At 38.2% G+C, this 25,682-nt stretch overlaps 1 protein-coding gene and 1 long non-coding RNA gene across 4 annotated transcripts in view; one reads left to right on the plus strand and one right to left on the minus strand.

Annotated features, from left to right (window-relative positions):
• Window positions 1–25,682, plus strand: part of ZNF609 (zinc finger protein 609) — a 212,111-nt gene that overhangs the window by 87,052 nt on the left and 99,377 nt on the right. The window lies entirely within an intron of this gene.
• The window catches only part of LOC115301037, a 102,184-nt gene that overhangs the window by 27,191 nt on the left and 49,311 nt on the right, over window positions 1–25,682 (minus strand). For 2 of the 3 annotated variants that reach the window (XR_003912950.1, XR_003912949.1), the window contains exon 5: window positions 19,389–19,604. The exons of the other annotated variant lie outside the window; for it this stretch is intronic. This is a non-coding gene — a long non-coding RNA (uncharacterized LOC115301037). Of the gene's footprint in view, window positions 1–19,388; window positions 19,605–25,682 lie in introns of those variants that run through there. 3 annotated transcript variants of the gene reach the window in all.

Raw genomic sequence — 25,682 nt, forward strand, 5'->3', positions numbered from 1 at the left:
CCAGAGTCAGGATGTGTCATAAATTACCTGTATCTTTGTTACTGTTAAACTTTTAGGCTGTTTTCAGCTTTTTTCTTTATAAATAAAATTTACAGATTCTTTAAACAGATTAAATTCTCTAATCTACATTTATTTCTTGTGGATACATACTTAAATATAAATAATGTTCCAGTGGCCCCCTTGATACACACATCTGTTTGCACTTATTTTCTTTCTTGAGTAGATTCTTAAAAGTAGAATAATAATGTTCAATAATTTTTCAAATGTTTTATACTTGTGCATATATATTTTTTGCAAATTCTGTTTTGATTTTTTTCATTTTATTTCTGGGACTCTGTGGGTCTCTGTTTTAACTATTTGTATGATTCTTTATTACAACTAGCATGTCAGTAATGACAGTAGCACTTATTAAATGTCATGTATTGTGGCACCTGGGTGGCTCAGTCGGTTAAGTGGCCAACTTCAGCTCAGGTCATAATCTCGCAGTTCGAGCCCTGCATTGGACTCTGTGCTGATAGCTCGGAGCCTGGAACCTGCTTCAGATTCTGTGTCTCTCTCTCTCTGCTCCTCCCCCACTCCTGCTCTGTCACGCTTTCTCAAAATTAAATAAACATAAAAAAATGTCAGGTATTACTCTAAATACTTTCAATATATTAACTCATTTAACTCTCAGATAACTGTTTTTTTAATGTCAGTTTTTCAAACCTAAGTAAAAATTTAATATACAAATTTTATCCTTCCTTTCTAGCCACTGATACTCAATACTACTAGTCTTTGTATACTAGTGTATTTAATGCATTTATAGTCTCATGACATAATGTTGACCGGAATTCAGATGTTGTATACAGTGTGTTTAATGGTGGTAACATTACTAAGGGCTATTAAAATTCTTTTCTACTGACTAGATTTAATATGTATTTAAAGTTATTTACCAGTTTTGAGAATTTTTAAATTATTATTTATATCTTATCTGCTTAGAAAAAGGATTTCATGCAATTTATAATAAATGAGACCTACAATAGGACTTTTAAGCATTTAAAGATTTTTTTAAAAACCCTTAAAGAGGAACTAGGATAATTATACCTAAAATCTAGACTCATTCAGTAAACATAATTTAGTATTAAATATAGTTCTTCCTGATGTTTTTGGTAAGAATGAAATTCTGGAGGTACCTGGGTGGCTCTGTGGGTTAAGTGTCCAACTTTGGCTCAGGCCATGATCTCACAGTTCATGAGTTTGAGCCCCATATCAGGCTCTGCTGACAGCTCAGAGCCTGGAGCCTGCTTCAGATTCTGTCTCCCTCTCACTCTGCCCCTGCCCTGCTCATACTCTTTGTCTCTCTCTCTCTCTCAAAAATAAATAAACATTAAAAAAAAAAAAACAACTTAAAAAAAATTTTTTAAACGAATGAAATTCTGGGTCTTCAGGAGAGCTGAGATTCATTTATTTGAAATTTTGACTTTTTTCTTTCTTCTTTTTTTTTTTTTTTTCCTGTGATCCACCATTCCCTTTTAGATAGCAAGTTTTTCATCTGGATCTTCACCCTAGAATTTAAGGTTTTCTGAAAGTTTCAGCCTATTTTGTCCATCAATCTGAAATCAAGCTGTTGTACTAAGTGACCTTTTTAGTATTTGAGGGAATTCATACATTAGCAATGAAATTTGCCCCTTTAGAATTATCCCAGAGAGGATAATTCCTAGGCTGGGCTCTAACCTTATGAACTATATTTATGTTGAGCTTAATGATGTAAATTTTTCATTTTAGATCAGGTAAGTGCTGCTATTCTGCCTTAATTGCAGCACCTATTTGGAAAGACAAGCTAGTTTGGCTTTAAGATGGAATCAAAAGCTGATGCTAGTGAGACTCAAGTTCTGTAGATGAAAAAGCAGAGAGCTTAGTGAGCCAGGGGTGGTGTGTGAGAGCACCTCAAAGATAAAAATGGTGAGTAGCAGTTAAAGAGAAAGGACAACTGGTTGAGGGTTTGCGATTTGTAGCAAGAACGAGTACTGGTGGCCATATCAGGACCTTTAGAAGGTGTCTTGTGACTGAGCACTAGAAGAGTCTTTGTATAAGGTATTTCCAGTACTGGCATTTATTTGTCACCTGCCATGTACTAGGTACCGTGATCATTGTTAGGAGAGAATTTTAAAAAATTATATAGCCCTTTAGAGAAAGATGGACATAAGTGAATAATTATATTAATAATTGCTAATATTCTTCACTACCTCCAAGGATATAAACCCCATGAGAACACAGACTATGTCCCATTTATGTCTGGCACATAGTAGTTGTTTAGTAAATATTAACTGAATAAATGAATTTGTTTAACCTTTCCCAGTTTACTAAGTGCTTTCACAGATAGCTTATTTAGTGTGCTGTTTTTCTCTCCTGTTCATCCCCTCTGTGATAAAAGCAAGATAGTTAATAGTATCCAGAAAAATAATTGTATAGCATAAGACAGAATAAATTGAATGAAATGGACATTCAAATATAAGACTAGAAAGGAGAAAAAATTAATTCTGGCTTGGTAAGGTCACAGAAAGCCTCTCTCAAGACATGGGCTTTTAACCAGGCCATTTGAGATACGGTCTTTATACACAGAGTAGAGAAAACTAGGAGCTTACGTAGCCATGTCTTACACCAGATGAGTTATTATACCTCTGTCCTGGATCTAGAGTAACCACATACTTTCAGCACTTTTCCCTGTTTTTTTGTTTTATTTTGTTTTTTTTAGCCAAGGGTCCTTTGGTTTTCTACAATCCATCAGATGTTATTCCATCTAGATAGAATTTATTCATTCCTCATTCATATTCCTCTCTTACCCAGGGTATCCCTTATTTTCTATTTCTGGAAATGAAATACTCTTAATACTCATTGTTTAGATTCTAACATAGAGAACTCAGGGACCTCTCTCTCTCTCTCTCTCTCTCTCTCTCTCTCTCTCTCTCTCTCTCTCTCTTTTTAACATTTATTTATTTTTGAGAAAGACAGAGTGTGATCTGGGGAGGGGCAGAGAGAGAGAGAGAGAGAGAGAGAGAGGGAGACACAGAATCCAAGCAGGCTCCAGGCTCTGAGCTAGCTGTCAGCGCAGAGCCTGACGTGGGGCTCAAACTCATGAACTAAGAGATCGTGACCTGAGCCGAACTCGTTTGCTTAACCAGCTGAACCACCCAGGTGCCTCAGGACCTCTCCTTTCTGACAGGCATAATTATCTCTTAAATTTTCTGCTCCTCTATGTGCAAATGTACACATTGAGAGATTGGGAAAAGCAACAAGAGATGGAAAAGATTTTATTTCTTTAAAAAAAATTTTTTTAATGTATTTATTTTGAGAGAGAGAGGGCACAAACGAGAGGGCCAGAGAAAGAGAGAGAGAATCCCAAGCAGGCTCTGCTCTGTCAGTACAGAGCTTGTCACGGGGCCTGACCTTTATAAACCGCGAGACCCTGACCTAAGCCAAAACCAAGAGTCAGATGCTTAACTGACTGAGCCCCCCACTTTTTTTGAGGTGGAAAAGATGTTGGGCAAAAGGAATAAATGACTATTATGAATGAGAAATTGGTAGGATTTCTTAACTGACTGGTTTTGGGAAGTAAGGACTACAAACAGGTCAAAGATGACTGAAATCCATAGAATGTGTATTTTAAATGTTAAACTTCTTCACTTAATGGTCCCTTGACCTGATTGCTCCTCCCTAGTACCTGGCTTACTCATCACTTAGCCATCAGTTCTTCCAGATTCACTTGTCTATTGGAACTGTACCCCAGTTATCCATAGTCCAACCCCATTGCCTGATTTTATTTTTGTGATAGCACTTTCTAAAACTGTCTTCTTGTTAGCCAATCTTGCTCTTGTAGAGAAATCTTTTTGAGGGTTGTTCCTTGTCCACTCATTGTGGAGTACCTTTGGCCAACCTCCTTATTGTATATCTTAACATAGCAAACCAAAATAGGATAGATCTTAACTTCAAAAATACAGAAATGCTACTTATTAAGATTAGGTTGCTTAGGACCTAAGGTATCTGTATTCCAACTCCCTTTTTATAATGCAAAATAGATTCTCTCATAATAGTTTTCATTTCTAACTCTTTCTGAACTGATATCTACTGACAGACTAACACCCACCAAAACTTTGTAGCTAAAAACCTATCTAGACAATTTATGAAGTGTTAACATTGTGTTTTCTCTCCTCTGAGAACCAGGAACTAAACATTGTTGTGTTTGGGTATTGTGAGGATGAAGATCATTCAGTTCTTTTTCAGAGCAGGCTTGGTGCATGCTATTTTGTTAAGCTACCTTAAGAACTGGAGCTAAATTCAAGTTTCAGTGAGATGTGGGTGTACATCCTGCTGCCTGTGAAAAATTTGATACTATGTTTAATAATGTGCCATCTGACACCTGAATTATCCTTTTGCGTTTTACAACTTTCCAAACTCCTTGCGTGCTCCTGAGAATGAATCTCAGATCCTAGTTTGAAGCCTAATAATTTCATTCTCCAAGATCCACTCTTCATTCTTAGTTTGGCATAGTACCAAGAATATTGATAAATGTTGGTTCCTGAATAAATGTAAAAATTCTGTTCACTGAAAGTCATTGTAATTAGAAATAATAGCAATCATTTATTTTAAGTGCCTTCAAAGGGAACTGTGCTAGGCAACAATTTATCTTGATAATCTCACAACAACCTTGACAAGAAGGTGGTAACTATTCTCATTTTACATTTGAAGACACTGTGGCTTAGAAACATTTACTTCCCCAAGAGCACCAAACTAGAAATGGGTAGAGGTTGATTTATCACCTAGGTCTGTGTGTGACTTCAAAGCTGGGCATTTTCCCACAATGATTGGCTGTCTGTATCATTTAATTTGATGGAGGCACTAATATGACACCCACCTTGGGCTCATACTTTACTAATAAACCCTCAGTATCACAGCCACACACGTTCTTAGAGTTTTTGGCTGCGATTACTCTACATAATTCTGTTACATTTCTCAAATTTAACTAATGGTAGTAGACCAATAAGAAGTCTTTGTTTATTTGCAAAAATCTCATGATTGTCATAATTAAACAATAACCTGAGTTTATAGTTCAGAAGCTGAAGCCAGCAAAACTTTAATATTAATATTAGCAGCTGTGTGTGTGTTGTGTTGTGTTTGCCTAGAAAGAGAGCAATTACTAATTATCCAGTTAAGGGAAAGGGGTGACCTATACTTATAAAAAGGATTAGTATGACTGAGTATGCCAAACAGTATGCAGGCCAGAGGAGTAATAGTCGCAATAATTCCTCAGTGGCTCAGAGAAGGGAGAGCTGTTGTGATCAGGGAAGCTGTTTGTTATGAAATCCACTGTAGGACTAGATAATCACATAAGAGGACCTGTAAGCACACAGAGTGTTCTATTATTGCTTATCTGGTCATGTTTAATGATGGGGTGATGCAAGGAAGAGGTTAATATTGAGTCTGAGAACAAACAGTGAAGGTTCATTTTTATCTTATTTTTGCTTTTTACACTTGGAGTAAAAAAAAATTTATTTTGTTTTCAGGCATAATGATATCCATCCCTTAATGAGAATTGATTCTCCATAGTATTTTGTCATATTCACAGGGGAAACCAGGGTCCTTATGTTTTGTTGTAGAGCAAGTGAAGAAAAGTATACCCATTTCAGTGTGGCTTCAATCTGTTTGATCTGCTGGGTTTAATTAAACTGGCTATATAAAAGAGCATGGGAAACTCAACCATGTCCCTTCAGTACATTTAGAGTGTAGTGAATAACGGTATTCATTGCTGTGCATACTGCTCACTAAACATATATTTTTAACTACTAATAGTTTCTTAGTTTTGTAAGTGCTTGTTCCCTTTACTAGGATGATAGTTGATAATTCATAAAACTGCTTCATATTTACCCTTAATGTCTGCTTCAGCTACTAAGAATGCCCACTAAGTTACATACCATAAACATTGTACCAAATGAATTTAATGTCTTTAATTTTAGAAGTACTGAATACAGAATACAAAACCAGCAAAATGGCAAGGGCGTTTGAAGTAATCGCTGTGGTGATTCTAATCATCTTTTAAGACAGTAAAGATAGGAATGATTCTAAAATAAGTACCCTTAATATTGAGCTCAGTTTCTTTTTTGTGCTTCTTAAAATTCACCATGAGTTTTGGTTAAAATTAGGAGGGCGAGAAATACCTATCTGACCTATACATTCAGTAAGGGACTTTTCTGTTTAAGTAAGTAGCCAGGAGTAGCCATGGAGAAAGAAGTAAGCATGACCAGTTAGCGGTCCACATTTGAACTGCTTGAAAAATAGACTTGGTTGTAAAATGGGAAGTTCAAATGAGACTCTATAGGCAGGTACTTCAGATATGTGTATATGTAATGTAGATCAGAATAAGTGGCCATGATGTACTTGAAGAGACAGTTAAAAGCCAGAAATTCTAACCATTTCTTAAAAGGCCAGTTAGCTCAATGTATTTAATTAATTAGGATTAATTTATTTAGTTGACACACAGCTTAAAATTAAACATGAGTAGGGGCTCCTGGATGGCTCAGTCAGTTAAGCATCCTACTTCAGCTCAGGTCATGATCTTAAAGTTCATGAGTTCAAGCCCTGCATCCAGCTCTGTGCTGACAGCTCAGAGCCTGAAGCCTGCTTTTCAAATTCTGTGTCTCCCTCTCTCTTCTCCACCACCACTCACATTCTGTCTCTGAAAAATAAGTAAACATTAAAAAAATTTTTTTAATTGTGAGTAAAGGATACAGATATGGAAGAGATGGGGAAAGGTATAGAATTGGAGGGGTCCTTAATTGCCAGTGGAGGGAGTGATAGAGACAATGTTGTCTTCCCAGTTTAGCTTTGGTTGACCGTCATTACAGTTCATTAATTCTAAGCTACTTTTGAGGCCAGTAGAGATTGTGTCACACCCTAGTAGTATGTAATTCCATTTTGCTGGAGGCCACCATCCTCTTCCAGGTACCATGGGTGGTATCCTTCAGTGTCATTCAGAGGTGAGGACTATTTCATGGCAGGCAGCCTGAAGCTGCTGATAGCACAGAGGGCTTTAATGATCAGCTTTGGGAAGTCAGATTCCCAGAAGAATTAAAACATCATAATCTCTTAGAAGATGTGAGTTTCACCTATTATACAGTTATAAGGTAATAAAGGCCTACAAAAGATCTTCCTAATAAATAGAACTGAGAGAAAATATAAACAAACTTTAAATATTTTTTAAAAATATTTCAGTGGCAGGCTTTTATTTTATATTTTCAACTGGACTAGTATGAACTGGCACCTCCTTTTTGGTGGGGGCAGGGGATCTCTTTTAAAGAGCCTGGCACTCCATCTAAAAAAAATTCCCAAGACAGCTTTTAAAATATAATTGACTGTGTTGGGGCAAGATATTTTCCCTCCCTCCACCTTTTTTTTATTAACAATTTTAAGTATACAGAAAAGTTAAGTAAAATGATCATCCACCACCTAGATTCAATAATTGTTAAAGTAATGCCATATTTCCTTTGTCTGTATATGTGTATTTTATTGTTTTGCTGAATAGTTTAGAAGCTTGAAACATTATGATGTTTCTCTTCTAAGCACTTAAACATGCATTCCAAAAAATGAGGACCTTTGCTTATTGTATAACCAAAATACCACTGTTATACTACACAATAATTCCTTAATATCATCTCTTATCCATGTGTAGCAAGATATTTGTTTCTCCTTACTCCAGTAACATTATCCTCCCGGGGCCTTAGTTTTCCTTATCGCTTTTCCACGGGTCTGATGCCGTTTAAATCCTCTGGATTTCAACCCTATTGCCTTCTAAATTTTGATCTAGTGTTAAAAGCCCAAGGTTTCCCAGAATTGAAAGTTTGTTTTGAACTGTATTTATCTCTTTCTTGATTTCATTCCTAGTAGAATTTTATAGCACTGAACAGGTTGAGGAGAGACTTCTATGATGAGCAAGTTCATTTCCCTTACATTGCAAGTGGCCGCTTTGAACTGGCAGTTCTGTCGAGTAATAGGAAAAGTGCTGGACTGGGAAATGAAAGACTTAGATTCTGATTCCAGGTCTTTAATGAACTATAACTAAGAAACTAGGCAAGTCTGCAAACAACTTCCTTTCTCTGAACTTCATTTTATTCATATGTAAAGTGGAAGATTAATTTGAATAACCTCTAACATTCGTTAGGTCAGTGAATCCGGGGATTTTGACTTGCAATTCCATACTACCTTACTACTTGCCCCCTTGATTGAGACTTTTGTAGCCTGTGATCCATAAAGACAATTTTATGCCTTTTTCTTTTTGCAAGTCCATGCCATTGCCAGGAATGAAAGATCATTTTGCATGGAGTGAGTACTGAAGTTGATAAATAAATTTCTTCCACAGACTGTTAATTCTAGAAGCAAATATAAGAAACTTTTGGGCACTGATCCTTCAGTGGAGCAGAAAGGCAGAGGGCTTAAATAAATACTTGAGTTGAATAGCCCATAATGCTGCCATTGATGATGGTGATAATGAAAATGACAGCAAACATTAAATGTATTAATTGAATAGATTAAGTAGGTTAATAAATGTAGAACACATACAATAATGCCTGGTACATAGTGGAACTCTAAGTAATAGCTGCTGTTACCATTTTACTATTTTTTGTAGTGATGGTTGTAATTAATCTTCACAGCCACCCTTTAAGGTAGTTACTGTTTTTATCCATTTTGCATATGTGGAAGCTAAATGCCAGAGGTAAAACCAGGAAATAGAATAGAATTTAAATCTCTAGTCTATGCAGTTGAGTCTACATTTGGTTAGGACTGCCTAGGTACTGGGGGTACCTGGCGGCTTGGTTGGGCGTCTGACTTTGGCTCAGGTCATGATGTCACTGTTTGTGAGTTCCAGCCCTGCCTCGGCCTCTGTGCTGACAGCTCAGAGCCTGGAGCCTGCTTCAGATTCTGTGTGTGTGTGTGTGTGTGTGTGTGTGTGTGTGTGTGTGTGTGTCTATGTCTCTGTCTGTCCCTCCCCCTATCGCACTCTGCCCCACTCCTATCTCTCTCAAAAAAAAATAAACATTAAAAAATAAAAAGAGGGGCGCCTGGGTGGCTCAGTCGGTTAAGCATCCGACTTCAGCTCAGGTCACGATCTCACGGTTCGTGGGTTCGAGCCCTGTGTCAGGCTCTGTGCTGATATCTAGCTCAGAGTCTGGAGCTTGTCTTCAGATCCTGTGATTCCTTCTCTCTCTGACCCTCCCCTGCTCATGCTGTCTGTCTGTCTGTCTCTCTCTCTCAAAAATAAAAAATTAAAACATTAAAAAAATTTTTTTTAATAAAAAGAATGCCTAGGTACATTGGGTAGCTGTTTACCTGGAGTAGCCAGGGAAAGCCACTTTGATGAAGTGATGTTTAGGCTGAAATTAAAAGATAAAAAGGTAACCATATGAAAATGGTGTGTGTGGGCGTGTGTGTGTGTGTGCGCGCGTGCGCGTGCGCGCGCGCACATGCCTACACACGCCCACACACGCTAGGAGCTCTATGTAGAGAGAGAAAGCAGATGCAAAGGCCTGACAGGAAGAAGGGGCTTGATCAGGTTCTCAACATAGCCCGTGTTACCTTCTCATTGAATTCTTCCCTTAATACTCTAAAATTACACACCAACACTCTTTTCCCTCATCTCTTTATTTTCTCCTTAACACTTATCACTGTCTCACATACCATATGATTTTTATTGGGAGAAATAGGCTCCATGAAGACAAGGATTTTTACCTGATTTGTTTGTCACTGTACCTAAAGCCTCTCTTAGGCTGTAGTCCTGCCTGCAGCAAATTAGAAACAAAGTCTCCTTTCCAAGAGGTTGCAGCCCCATGCCAGGACATGCAGCTTAGCTAGCAAAACATGATCTGGATTGCAGATCCTTCCTGCTTCCTCAGTTCGGAGCCCTTACACAAGACATAATTGACATGACTGACCTGTATGCATCTTTAGTACCTACAACAGCCCTAGCATATAACAGGCTCTGGCTAAATATTTGTAGAATGATGGGATAGTTTCAAGTGAGGGGGAGAGAGTGGTTATGAGATGAGACTAGGTGGAAACCAGATATGGTGTGGACTTCTCTGAGTTTGGGGTTTTTTTTTTTTTTTTTTGCGCCCCCCCCTCCCCCCATGGCAGTCATCTGGGAAGTCCTTGGAACACTTTTCGTTGCATCATAATTTTCTGAATTTTTAATAAGCCGTGCAGGTAATTCTGTAGTAGAGAAAGGCATAGGCCAAATTAATTGAAGTTCATCTTTTTTTTTTTTAATTGTTTTCAATGTTTATTTCTGAGAGAGACTCAGAGAGTGAGCATGGGAGGGGCAGACACACACACACACACACACACACACACACTCACTCACTCACTCACTCACTCTGAAGCAGGCTCCAGGCCCTGATCTTGTCAGCACAGAGCACGACATGGGGCTCGAACTCACAAATTGTGAGATATGACCTGAGTCTAAGTCGGATGCCTTACCAACTGAGCCACCCAGGCACTCCTGAAGTCTGCCTTTCGATATTTTTGGACCTTGGCCTCATGGATCTCTCTCCTGCCTACCTATTTCACCCTTGTCTGTTTAACATTACATTTTGTCTGCATTTGTTGGCTTACTGTGTTCTATCAAGTTCTGTGCAAGGGACAAGCTGTGTATGCAATGACCATATTGTAACTTCAAATCTAGACATATTAGAGTTTTTCAGTCAGGGTTGTTGCAGAAAACCCAGGACCTGTGGTCCTTGTGATGGAATAGTGAGTGAGGAGGGGAAGCGAGATTATATAACATTATTCTATTTAGGAATTTCCCATGGGGTACCTGGGTGGCTCAGTTGGTTGAGTGTCTGACTTTGGCTCAGGTCATGATCTTGCAGTTCATGAGTTTAAGCCCGTGTCAGGCTCTGCTGTCAGCATGGAGCCCACTTCAGATCCTCTGCCCCCCCCCCCCCCCCCCCCCCCCCCCCCCCCCCGCCCCCCGCTCTCCCCTGCTTGTGCTCTTTCACTCAAAAATAAAATCAATAAAACATTTAAAAACAAATAAGGAATTTCCCAAATGAATTAGTCAAGACCATCTAATTCGACATCAGCTTCCATGCTTAATCCCCCAAAACACCAGCCTTCACTAATGTGATTTAGGGCTCCCTGTTCACTGAGGAAATGGCAGCTGGAACCTTGGCATTAAACAACTAGTTGAGCTTTTGTTTCTCTTTCATGCTGATGGTTTTTTGGCACCCTAGGCCACATTTGAGAATTCAGTTTCTCTCTGAGAGATTTTTGTTGGTGGTTTTTATCTTACTGCGTTTCTCTTCTATGATAGGATAAGGATACAGCTTGAAAAAGAAGGAAACTGTGGAAGTTTATTGAGGGAGTTCCTGCCTCACCGTGCCCTAGGCCTAGTATGTGCATGCTTCTGATGAATCTCTGCTGTTAATATTTAGTATTTACTGATCCTCGTACCCCAGTGTTGTGCAAAGCATAGAATTTGCCCACGGGACTTAATAGCTAAATCACCCACTTGATCTGTTGGCTTTCTCCCTCATCTTTGTTGATGGCTACAAAGAAGAATATGAGAGATAATAAAACTGTAAGCAAGAGGAAATCTAGACTATGTAGCTTTTTTGCTGCCTGGAAAGTGCCTGGGAGTTCAGATGCAAGGATTTTTTTTTTTTTTTTAGTTTTTTTTTTTTAATCTTTTTTTTCTTTTTTAAGAGATACAAGGATTTGATACTCCATGCGGCTGCCATAAATAACCTGCTCTCATTGGGGTGTGGATGAAGTATTTCCACATGGTTGCTCAAGTCTCTTTTCTCTTTGCCCTAATACTCTCTCCCTCTTTCTCTCTTTCATTAATTGCTTTGCAGTTGCTGATGCAATTAAAATGAGATGTGTCTGCAGCCTCTGTGGTTTGCTGTCAGAGCCCTCTCTCTAAGGTCTTCATCTTTCTGCTAGGGATGGGTGAACATCTGATTTTGAAGTAAGAGGAGGGAGGGACCTGTGGCTGCAGTTAAATGCGTTTTTCTAAAAGCAGCAGCTTGCAGAGCTAGATTTCTCCTGACACTCTAATCATTTTACCAAGCCAAGCCCTAGTCCCTTGTGCTGCTCATTAATGGGGCTTCTATTTGGCAGCACAGTATATAGAAATGAATCCCGCTGAATTGCTTTTGTTGGCAATATAGAAAGTGCTTTTCATTTTTAAATAGGTGAGAACAAAATGGAAACAGCAGTCTCAAAGTGCAGAAGAGTCAAAACCAAATCCACAGGTTTCCTTGAAAAATAACCTGATGTTAAGAGAACTGGACTGCAACATTTAGTCTGTTTTGGGTCACTGGGTAGAATATACACTACACCTCCTGTTATCTGTGTCTCTCTCTTGACTAGCATTTCAGCTTCACTCTGACTTCCTATCCCTTTTGCTTGTCTTTGAAATAGTTGCAAAAAGCTCTGAGGATCTAACTGTTGTATTTCTGGTAGAGGATGGTTGACTGCTTGCTTGCTTTATTTGCTTTACTGCTTGGTAATCATGTAGCAGGTAGGTTGCTCTGTGACATGAATTTTTCATCTGCTTACTTGTGCTCCAGACAGCTGTATGCATTTGCTACATTTATAGAAGGATCACACTGCCTGCTACATTGATACTTCACTTTAGCATGCATAGGAATCACCTGAAGAGCATGTTAAAACAGATTTTATGCTGATCTCCAGAGATTCTGATTCAGTATCTGGAGTGAGGTCCATTTGCATTTTTAACAGGTCCGCAGGAAGTGCTGATGCTCCCTATCTAGAAATATTTAGAATAATACTGACCTAGGGATAATGCCTTATGCATAGCTAACTAAGTATTTGTTGGTTTGATTTTATTGCACTTCAAGTTTTCTAGTAATTAGTTCTCTCTTAGGATGTGATAGATTCCTAATATTTTTTATATCCACTTTTACTTTTTTTTTAATTTTTAATTTTTATTTTTTAAATTTTACATCCAAGTGAGTTAGCATATAGTGCAATAATGATTTCAGGAGTAGAATCCAGTGATTCATCCCGTACATATAACACTCAGTGCTCATCTCCACTTTTACTTTCAAGCAAGGCCAGTCTGCTATTAGTATTATCTGATTTTTTGTTTTTACTTTCAGCCACTGTCTCCCCACAGATCACTTGTCAAATCATCCATGTTTATTGTTAGTTGTATATCTGTTAGGATATTTAATTCTGAAATGCAAAGATGTAATTACCTTGAAATTTAAATGTCTTATATTTATGATGAGACAGCTGAACTGATATTATGTTCCTGGATTAACAGGTTCTAAATTGTTTTCTAAAGTAGGGGAAATGTGTGATGTCTATTCCTTTGTGAATGCTCATTTACTAAATTCCTTCACCCACTCTGATTTGGTTAGATCGCATTCCGACCTGGCAGGAAGGATCATTATTGTTTCTTCTTTTTTAATAGATTATTTTTTAGAACAGTTTTAGATTTACAGAAAAGTTGAGAAGATAATATAGAGAATTTCCATACACCTCATACCTAGGTTTCTCTGTTATTAGTATGACACATTGGTTACAGTTAAGGAGCTAATATTGGGGCACCTGGATGGCCATATTCAGCGTTACTGCTCACCATATTAAGCGTCCGTATTCAACTCAGGTCATGATCTCATGGTTCGTGGGACGTCGGGTTCTGGGCCAACAGCTCAGAGCCTGAAACCTGTTTCTGATACTGTGTCTCTTTCTCTCTACCCCTCACCCACGCGTGCTCTGTTTCTGTCTCAAAAATAAATAAATTATATAAAAAAATTTTTTAATGAGCTAATATTGATATATTATCCTTTTGTTAACTAAAGTCTATATCTTATTAAAATTTTTTCAATGTTTATTTTTGAGAGAGAGAGAGATCAGGAAAGGGTCAGAGAGAAAGGGAGACACAGAATCTGAAGAAGGCTCTAGGCTCTGAGCTGTCAGCACAGAGCCCAACATCGGGTTGGAACTCAGGAACCCTGAGATCATGACCTAAACTGAAGTCAGATGCCCAACCAACTGAGCCACCCCAGGACCCCAAGTATATATCTTATTTAGATTAACTTACTTTTTCCTCTTCTGTCCCAGAATCTCATTTAGGATACCACATTACATTTAGTTGCCTAGTCTCTTTAGGCCCCTCTTGGCCATGACAGTTTCTCAGATTTCCTTGTTTTTGATTACCTCAACAGTTTTGAGAAGTACAGTTGAGGTATTTTGTAGGATGCCCCACTATGGGAATTTGCTGTTGTCCCATGATAGGACTGGGGTTATGAGTTATTAAGAAAGGTAACCACAGAAGTAAAGTGCCATTTTCATCCCATCAGATCAGCACACATGCTGTATAAACATGATTTATGACTGTTGATATTGAACTTGATCATCTGGCTGAAATAGTGTTTGTCAGGTTCTTCACTATAAAGTTACTCCTCTTTTTTCTTCCTTCTCCATATTGCACTCTCTAGAGGGAAGTCGCTATGTAGAATCCACAGCCCAAAGAATAGAGAGTTTTGGTCTCCCTTCCTTGAGGGCAGAGTATCCACATAAATTATTTACAATTTTTCTTATTGGGAAATTTATCTCTTCTCCCCATTGATCCATTCACTCAAGCATTTATTTAGATACAGTATGGACTCATGGATATTTGTTTTCTATTATGGATTATAACCCAACACTGCTTTACTCTGTTCAAATTGTTCCAGCTTCAGCCATTGGGACCCCCTTCAATCAGTTTCCTTTGTCATATGATGTGTGTATGTGTCCATGCATATATGCTGTGTGCTTTAATTTTTTTTATTTTTTTAACGTTTATTTCTGAGAGAGAGGTGGAGGGAAGGGCAGTGAGAGGAGGGGAGGACAGAGGATCTGAAGCAATCTGAAGCAGAGAGCCTAATATGGGGCCTGAATGCATGAACTATGAGATCATGACCTGAGCTGAAGTCGAGCACTTAACCAACTGTGCCACCCAGGCGCCCCTGTGTGCTTTAATTTTTAATACTTCCTTGCATTCTGGCAGCATAAGATGAGGTAGACTCATTTTGTATACTTCTGTCCTAGTCCTAAAATCAGCCTTTTATTCTAAGGAGCCTTGATTCCTATTCTTAGGAAAAAAAAAAAGAGATAGGCACTAGACAAGCTCCTTGCTACTGAAGTAGGGTCATTATTCTTAAACTGACATATTATTTCCATTATTTTTTATTTTAATGCTATTAGTAAAAAAACAAAATTTTTGTTGCTGTTAAACATAAGTATAGTTCCTATAGAGGTTGAGACTACATTGTACATAATCTGTATTAATCCTTCAAATGTTTATTAATATTTTAGTAGTACTGTTATTTAGTTGTATGAAATTAATCAAATTTGCCCTGGCCCTTAGTTTAAATCTCCATTAGTCTGAGAGATTTTCCTAATACTGAGCCTTGACTGTTGTATTTGAGAATGCTGGATTGATAGTAAGCATTGGTAAGTGATAAGACCTCAGGGAATCAAGGGGAGGCTAAAGAAAGAAGAGAGAAGCAGAATTGCCTATAATGATTTGCTCACACCTCTGAAATTTTTGGCAGTGTGAATCTTTTGGAGACAGAAGGGAAGTAATGGCCATTCAGGAAATTATTTTGTTAGCTCAAGGAGGTTGCCATCTTGGTTTTCTTTTGTTAATGAATTCCCTTTTCTTATTCAGGGTTCTTATGTGCTGTTAGGTACATAAAATACTCAGAACCTGGGCAGTATTACGGAAAGAAGGTTTTGGGATCTTAGCCAGGTAAATGTAATGACATATATAGCCACTTTGCTACTATTTGAAGTTTAATCTATAATCCAAGCAAGCCAGTTTTGCCCAATTGAAAAAATAGAAATATAAAAAATAATAATATATTTGAGGAATTAATAAAATCAGGAGACTAATTAGGATTAAGCAACTTGAGAAGGCAAAACCCCTAGGTTAGCTTCTTTTGAGTCAAATTTATCTACTTCATTTATATCAGAACTCACAGATATAAATATGATTTTGTTATTAACATTCATTCAGTGCCTACTTGGTGCCAATTTTATGAGGCTTTCTTTAAACATTAACCCTAACTAGGCTAGCTTACATGTATGATAAATTCTGTACATACTTCCATAGTCAGGTTCTCCTCAGTTTCTATGTTAATTCAGAACTCAACCTTGAAATTTTGTTCTAAAGGTTAAAAAGAAAGTCAGTACCCATCATTGTCAGACATTGTGCCCAAGAAAAGCTCTAGAGGGTTTTATTTTTTTTATTCAACCCAACTATCAGTCTTATCTGAAAAACGAGAGTAAACTTGTAATTTTTCAAAAAATATACTTCCCATACACCATTCTAGGAAGCTGGTGGAGTATGTTCTCCAGAAAATAAGGGTATAAACCAGGAAAGAGGAAGACGTATGAGAGAGGAAACAGGAAATCCAGTCAGCCAGAAAAGCTAGAAATAGACTCATAAATATAGGGAACAAACTGGTGGTTGCCATAGGGGTTGGATCTGGGGGGGATAAGCGAAATGGGTGAAGGGGATTAAAAGGTACAAACCTCCATTTGTAAAGCACAACACAAGCAATATGGTCAATAATATTGCAATATACTTATTGTTGGTGAGCATTTCATAATGTATATAATTGTTGAATCACAAGTATATTGTATACTTGAAAGTAATATGTCAGCTATACTTAAATTTTATAAAATTTTTAAAGGGCAAAAAAAATTTTTTAATGTTTATTTATTTTGAAAGAGAGAGCGCAAGCACAAGCAGGGGAAAGGCAGGGAGAGGAAAGAGAGAATCCTGAGCAGGGTCCACACTGTCAGCACAGAGTATGATATGGGGCTTGATCTGGCAAACCGTGAGCTTATTACCTGAGCAGAAATCAAGAGATGGACACTTAAGCAACTGAGCTACCCAGGCTCCCCTAAAAGGCAAGGGTTTCTTAAAAAGGGAAGAAAGAAAGGAAGGAAGTCTGGGGGATTCCTCCAAATAGTGAACGAGATTTCAGATAAACTATAATTTACTAGCACTAAGGCTGGCCAGTCCACGTAGGAGAAAGTTTGAAGTCTCCAGAACAGAGACTTCTTTTTTTTTTCCTTCACATTTATGCATTTTTGAGAGACAAAGAGAGACAGAACACAAGAGGCGGAGGGGCAGAGAAAGGAGACACAGAATCCGAAGCAGGCTCCAGGTTCTAAGCTGTCAGCACAGAGCCCAACGCAGGTCTCAAACCCATGAACCATAAGATCATGACCTGAGTTAAAGTCAGATGCTTAACCAAGTAAGCCACCCAGGCACCCCCAGAACAGAGACTTGTTTAGGAAGATGAAGTAGAATATTTGGTGGGTCTTAGTGTCTTGAAAGATAATGAAGACAATTGACAAAAAATTTCTGGGATGAAATAATAATAATACATAAAAATCTAAGTAAATTAAAAAGGAATATTTACAGGAAAAGCAAAAGTTGTGCAGGAAAGGAAAAGGAATCATGATTTTTACTATTTAGTTCAAATGTGAATAGGCATATATAGCTCTTACAACAGTGTACACTGAATAGTGAGCTAATCAAAATTATAGTATCATTATAAAGGACAGTTGGTGAGATAGAAAGGACGCATGTCTGTGATGGGTATAGGAGAAGAGAGCTCTAAATCATCATCTATCAAAGTGGAAAATCAATAGACAGTTCCTAAAACTGAAAAATTAAGAGGTAACAACATGAGCGTGTCATTTAGAAACATGGAGATCAACTCCAAAATAATCACGTAAAAGAAGTACAGTGGTTTTGCTTCTAGGGCCTGGAAATGGGACAGCAACAGAGGCGAGGGCTACTGTTTTTCTTAAAATACTTTGTAGAACTGATTTATTTAGTTATGTTCATGTTTAACTTTGATCTCTTAAAAAATAGTTGTATGACTTGGAGGAAAATGTTAAAGAAAAAAACATAATTTAAAACATAATTGAGGGCGGGTGCCTGAGTGGCTCAGTCAGTTAAGCATTGGACTCTTGGTATCAGCTGAGGTGTGATCTCATGGTCATGATATTGAGCCCTGCGTAGGACTCTGTGCTAAATGTAGAGCCTATTTGGAATTCTGTCTCCTCTCTCTCTGTCTCCCCCACTCATAGGTGTGCTCTCTCTCAAAATACATAAACTTTAAAAAATTAAAAGAAAAAACACAGTTGAGTTCCATGTCTGGTTCAGTTGGTAGAGTGTGCAACTCTTGATCTCAGTGTAGAGTTCAAGCCCCACATTGAGTGTGAAGTCTATTTAAAATAAAATATCAGAGCGCCTGGGTGGTTCAGTCAGTGAAGCGCCTGGCTTCAGCTCAGACCATGATCTCACAGTTTGTGGGTTCGAGCCCCATGTTGGGCTCTGTGCTGACAGCTAGCTCAGAGCCTGGAGCCTGTTTCAGATTCTGTATCTCCCTCTCTCTCTGACCCTCCCCTGCTTGCGCTGTCTCTCTCTGTCTCTCAAAAATAAATAAAAAACATTAAAATAAAATAAAATATCTCTTTTAAAAACATACACTGGGACTGTAGCAGGATTCTCTTACAGACAGTCTTGACACCAAGGCTTTTCTTTATAGGAAGCAACCTTACTCCTGCTGCCAGTGCTCAGTTGGGTTCATACCCAAAGAACTGAGACCTGAGTACCTCATGGTTTTTTTAATGTTTTTTTTTTTTTTACTTCTTTGTCTCCCATATATGCTAACACACAAACATGCAGTCTGATTAAGTGGTCTCAGTTACAAGATTGTGAGGGATGTTATCACCTATGCATATAGCCAAGTTGCCTTAAGGTTTTTTTTCTTTCCTTAGGGAGGGCACCCTACTACAGGATAACTCTTGATTTTGGCTCAGGACATGATTTCAAGGTAGTGAGATTGAGCCCGTTTCAGGCTCAGCATGGCGTCTGCTCAAGATTCTTTGTTTTCTTCTCTCTCTACCCTTCTTCTGCTTGCCCAAGCACTCTCTCTTTCTCAAAAAAAGAATACATAAATAAAATAAAAAGCAAATTCATATAATTAGTTACTGTCTCACAATAAATTTTACTGTGGTAAGAATCCTAGTATACTGCATAGTTTGTCCACATTTCTGATTTATCAGTTAATATGCTTTTGGCTGCAAGTAACAGGAACTGTGTTTCTTATTTTAAACGGCTTAATAAGGAAATTTCTTATCAGTCTTAACAGAATTTCCATGGTAAGTCAGGTTTGGGATTTTTTTTGTTGTGGCTGGTTGGTTGGTTTGGTTGGTTTTGGAAAATGCAGTGGCTGCAGATTTATAAATATTTAATCCAAATACCACAAGAGGTTAAGAAGGGAAATTTGCTTTTTCTTAGGAGCAAGGAAGCCTTTCCCAGAAGTTCCCAGCAGACTTTTATTTTCATATCTCTTTGACCACAACTTGGTCATAAACCCTCTATTAAACTACCAGGGGAATGAGATTTCAGTGATTGTCTTAGATTGGTCGTCTCAGATTAAATGGCTGTTGGGAGTCCACCATAATGTCTGCTGTGCCAGTTATTCCCCATTAAATACTTACTGATAATCCACTTCTTTTTCAAGAAGCTTTACCTAGTTCAGTTAAAGAAAAAAGGAAATGAGTAAAACAATTGATCATCAATATGGACAGTGCTATAGGTACTCAGTAAATATTTATTGAATGAATTAGACGAATGTAAATACAATTTTTTGACATAGGTGACAGTACTTGAGAAGTTCTAAATTAGGGGAAATATATGAGTTTAGACTAGATCAGGAGCTTCTTGAAGAAGATGGAAAACAAACTACTGTTTACTCACAGTGCTGTCCTATTAGAATACATATATTTTTGTCCACTGGTATGCTGGTAAATGTTTAACCAGCTTGGAGAATGGAGCAGGGCTTATTTGTAGTGTTTACCAATTTCTATGGCATAAATAATCTTACCCTGGCCAATTTCAGTCTCTCAACATAGAGTCAGTTGTCTTCCACAGTTACTTCTAACAGCATTATTTTTATTTCTAATTAGCCTAAGATCACATATTGATAAAAGCAATATTGAGCTCTTTTTAGCCTTGTGGATGACCAGTAATAAAACCTAGATTACCAATATAAGGTAGTTGGTTTTGGTGTTTGGACACAGTGGTATGTTGGAGAAGTGTCGTTTTAAGATACTAATAACCCTGGTTTTTGTAGACTTTGAGAAATGAAGAAATCTTTGCTATTAGCTTTAGGTAGTAGGTGAAATGTTACTAATTCAGTTTTCATGGAGTACCAACTATATGCTCAGTGCTAGAAAAAAAGACTAGAATCTCAAAAGCCTCCATCCTTGGTCCATTAGGAAAACAATTATCAACAGATAACTAACAGTGGAAGAGTGTTAAAGGCTTTTGAGTTTCAAGCTGCTGTGAGAACACAAAGGCGAGGACAACTAAACTTGGAGACATCATGGAAGAGTTATTTGAATTATATTTGGAAAGGAAATAAATCATTTGCACTGAGGAGATAAAAGGAAAGGATTATTTCAGGCAATAGGAACACTATGACCCTGATTGTTGGGAGGTGAAAACTCTGACATGTTCCATTGTTTCTTGTGTGTGTGTGTGTGTGTGTGTGTGTGTGTGTGTAGAGCTCAGGGTAAGTATAGAGAAAAGAAAGATAAGCCAAGATTATGAAAATCCTTAATGTTATTTTAAGGAGTTTGGATTTCCTTATTAAATATGAAACTCCTCAGTGTAAACAAGAGTTTATTTTGTTTTTTTGAAGTTTACTTATTTATTTTGAGAGAGAGAGAGAGAGAGAGAGAGAGAGAGAGCGCGAACACACATGCACATGAGTGGGGAAGGGGCAGAGAGAGGGGGAGAGAGAGAGAGAATCCCAAGTGGGCTCTAGGCTCCATGCTGAACTCAATGCAGGACTCAATCTCATGAAACTGTGAAATCATGACCCCACCTGAAATCAAGAGTCGGATGCTTAACCAACTGAGCCACCCAAGCACTACTAAACAGGATTTTAATACACAGATATCTTTACCCAAACTGAGTATTTATTATTCTTTCTAATTTTCCTAATTTGATGGGAGAGATGCGTGGTCATTTTAATTTGTGCCTTCCCAATTATTAATGTGATTGAATGTTATTTTTAAATGTATTTATTGGTCATTTATTATTTCTTCTGTGCTTGTTCATACGTGTTTCATTTTTCTGTTGAATCGGGTTTTTTTCCTAATGATTTGTAGGAATGATGTATATAAACCACAGGTAAAAATCCTTCATCTTAAGGTTTTTTAAGGACTGTATTTCTAGGCTTTGTGGATGGCCTGGAAAAAGGAGAAACCATTGTCATCTTGGCCAACTCGGAGATAATTGCAATAACCTATAGCCGTAGACCAGAGATGATGTGGAGTTGAACTGCGGTAGTGGAGGAAGAGGGAGGCAGATTAGAGATCAAGCTGCTGCCACCCGCTGATTTTGTAGTGCAGTTTGGATTAAATGTCAGTACTGCTTGCTACCTTTTAATTCATTGTTCTTCCTGGGACACATCATTGTCTCCTTTACTCTCCTTCCTCTCCATACTTCTGATTCGACGAAAGAAAATTAAGAGATTCTTTACAGCAGAGTCCACAGTAAGGTCAAAATGAACTGAGGGACTAATTTAAGAATCTTGTATATAAAAAGAAAATATAGATGAGTATTTTTTTTCTTAGCTCTCAGGATGTGAATGACATGAAAGGGAAGAGAAGAAACAAAAGGTCGAAAAGTTGTACTGAATAAAAACTGTTACTTTCTTTATATCCAAAAAGATTATAAACATCCCCAAAGGATCCTGCCTTACTGCAGTCGTCTCAAGCAGTGTGTGACCTCTCTCTCACGTTCCTCATACCACTAGGCCGAACAGTGGAGTTGGTGTCCTCCTTTTTCTTTCCTCACTTGCAGATTGTTGTCTTCCTTTTCTCTAAAACTTCCTAGGTTCGTTTTGTCATTGTCTGTTTTAGTCATCTTATAGACCCTGAGGTTACTTCTCCTAATTCCTTAATTGGAATGTTTAAATTCATTTACACTTAATGTAATTATTGATAAGATTTATGTCTGCCATTGTGCTGTTTACTTTCTATAAATCTTTTTTTGTTTTGTTTATTTTTATTGGTGTGTGTGGGTATGAGAGAGAGTGAATGTGAGCAGGAAAGGATCAGAGAGGGAGACAGCTCTGTCAGCACAGAGCCCGATGTGGGGCTTGAACCCACAAACCATGAGATCATGGTCTGAGCTGGAGTCAGACGCTTAACTGACTAAGCCACCCAGACGCCCCTACTTTCTATAAATCTTATGTTATTTTTGTTCCTCTATTCCTCCATGACAGTCTTCTTTTGTGTTAATAGATATATTCTAGTGTACCATTTTAATTCCCTTGTTTCTTTTAATATATTTGAGTTAATATCTTTGTGGTTGCCCCGGGAATTACAGTTAACATCTTAATTTATAATAATCGAGTTTGGATTAATACCAGTTTAATTTTAGTAGTATGTAAAAATTGTTTCTATATAGCTCTCTATTCCCACCTCTGTCTTTTGTGCTGTTATCTACAAATGACATCTTATTTTTAATAAATTTTTAAAGCTTATTTATTTTTGAGAGAAGGTGAGAGTGAGCAGGGGAGGGGCAGAGAGAGGAGAGAGAGAATCCCAAGCAGGATCTGTGATAATCAGCACAGAGCCCAACACAGGGCTGGAAGTCACAAACCATGAGATCATGACCTGAGCCTAAATCAAGAGTCAGATGCTTAACCAAAGGAGCCCCTGGGTGCCTCACAAATAACATCTTTAAACAGTATGGCCCATCACCACAAATTGAATTATTGCTATATTCAGTTGCCTTTTAAATCAAATAAGAGAAAGAAAGAGTTACAAACAAAAGATAAACACCTGCTGGGTTTTTTTTTTATTTTTTATTTATTTTTTTTTTTACTGTGGAAGGCAGAGTAATGACTCCCCCCAAAAAACGTCTGCCTTAGGTGCACCTGGGTGGCTCAGTCAGTTAAGCTGCTGACTTGTTTCGGCTCAGGTCATGATTTCATGATTTGTTGGTTCAAGCCGACATCAGGTTCTTTGCTGACAATGTGGAGCCTGATTGGGATTCCTTCTCTCTTTCTCTGTCTCAAAATAAACTTTTTTTTATCTGCCTTATTAATTTCTGGAACATGTGATGTGTTACCTTACACAGCAAGAGGGATTATATATATAATTAAGGATTTAGAGAGATTAGCATGGATTATTCATTTGGGCTCAATGTAATTACAAAGGTCTTTATAAGGGAAGGAGGGAGACAGAAAGTAAGAGAGAGAAATTTAAAGCTGTTTTACTGCTGGCTTTGCAGGTTGAGGAAGAGGCCCTGAGCCAAGGAGTGCAGATCCCCTCTAAATGGAAAAAGCAGGAGAACAGATTTTCCCCCAGAGCCTCTACAAAGAAATGCAGCCCTGCTGACATCTTCACTTTAACCCAGTGAGGGTCATGTCAGCCTTCTGATCTCCAGAACTATAGTAAATTTGTGTTGTTGTAAGCCTCTGAGTTTCTGATTTTATGTGGAGTTAACTGTGGAGTTAACTGTACTGGTATTCTTTATTTCTTCCTGTGGATTTATGTCCTTTTCTATCAGGTGGAAGGATTTCTTGTAGTGTATCTTGTATGGGAGTTCTGCTAGCATTGAATTCTCTATTTTTGTTTATCTGGGAGAATCTTAATTTCTCCTAGTTTTTGAAGAATAGGTTTGCTGCATCTAGAATTGAACACTCAGCCAGGCAGTTGACGCTCTGGTTTAGCGTTCACTTTCTGCTGTGCAAAGCCTCAAAGTCCACCAGAGTGTGAGAGCTTAGAGTCTTCTCAGGCCTTTTCTAAGCATGTGCTTAGCCCTGGGCAAAAACACAGTCTTCTGCATGCATGCAGACTTCTTAGAGTCCCAGGACCCTGTCAGAACTTTTCCAAGCCCTTAAGGACATCTTCCCTACCTTTCTTTTTAAGCTCTTTGGCTAGTCTGTTATTAGCCCTACCTGTTATCCACTGCCTCAGGCAGCACAAGGTTACACTTTTGTGTCTGCAAGTATTTTCTTGAGATGTTCCCAGTGTCGAGGGAAAAAGCTTTTCATGATGTGCAAAATCTAAGTCTGGTCAAATCTAGACCATCTCACAAAGTGGGGTCTTCCAGGAAACCACCAGAAAGGTCAAATAATGAGAATTCTTTGGAAATGAAGCTTGGAAGAAGCCCTGGTCATTTCCGTCCCTTCAGTGGTTGTCAGGTTGCTGCTTTTCACTGTGATTGTAGGGTATTGATTTTTTCAGAGAAGGCAGTGGGGATAAGGCAAGTTAAGATGCCACAAGGCTCACTGCTCTTACTGAGATTCAATATCAGATTTGAACCTCACTATTTAATATGAGCTGTTATTCTGGAATAAAATGCTCCTCAGATTGCTGCAAGCCTTTGGTTACTTTTTAGAACTTGATTCTGACAATTTTTGCTAGTTTGCTTATTGCTTTTATGGAGGAGAGAGTTTTCAGAGATCCTTCTGCCATTTTCACAGATTCCACCACACTCCCACCCCCTGTTCTTTAAAGTCACTCTCTCCAGCAGTGTTTCTGGGCTTAACTCTTTGTAAATCCAGTGTCCTTATCACCATTTTGCCAACACCTTTGCTTCTTAATTCCTTGACCATCTCTCTCCCAGTGATTTTGTCCTTCATCCTGTCTCAGCTACTGCTTCAGTGGTCATATCCTAAACTACTGCCTCAGGGCCGGGCTATTTTTTTTTTTAATGTTTTATTTATTTTTTACACAGAGAGAGACAGAGCATGAGAGGGGGAGGGGCAGAGAGAGAAGAAGACCCAGAACTGGAAGCAGGCTCCAGGCTCCGAGCTAGCTGTCAGCACAGAGCCCGATGCGGGGCTCAAACCCACAAATGTGAGATCTGACCTGAGCCGAAGTCAGACGCTCAACCGACTTGAGCCACCCAGGCGCCCCAGGGCCGGGCTATTTTTGTAAATAACATTTATTTAAATATAGTCTTACTCCTTCATTCATGTATATTGTCTACAGCTTCTTTCAGACCACAACAGCAGAGTAGCAGAGACTATGGGTCCTCAAAGCCTAAAATATTTATTCTCTTTAGTCAATTAGAGCTTATTTCTTGTTATCTGAATTTCAAGCATCTTATTCTTCAACCATCTTTCTTTCTACTCCCTTCCTCTAGAATCTCAGCTGCATTAATCCTTTGACCGCACCACCTTCTGCTCTGTGCATCTCATTTCTTTTCAGATCTTTACTTCCCTCCTTACCATTACCTTACCATTACATAATTAATTCCTTTTATACATTTTTAAATTGCTCATTGACACAATCCCAACCATGGTTAAATCTGACTTTTGGCTTTCTCCATGCCTGGATGTGTGCATATAAATGTGGCTGGAGAAAACCACACAGCTATTCTGCTTGTTCTCACTTTTAACTTCATGACTGTTAGCCTTAAGTGGGCCTTTAATACTTAACAGCAGTCCTAGTACATTTTCATATCTATTCAGTCTTTCATACCTTCTCATCTCCTCAAACTTTGTGCTTCCCTCTCCCATCCTCACTCTCACTTTGCTTGCTTTTTCACTAAAAAAAATAGAAGAGAGAGCTTCCATCCA

The sequence above is a fragment of the Suricata suricatta genome, chromosome 9, assembly GCF_006229205.1.
Source record: "Suricata suricatta isolate VVHF042 chromosome 9, meerkat_22Aug2017_6uvM2_HiC, whole genome shotgun sequence".
NCBI classification, from domain to species: Eukaryota; Metazoa; Chordata; class Mammalia; order Carnivora; family Herpestidae; genus Suricata; species Suricata suricatta.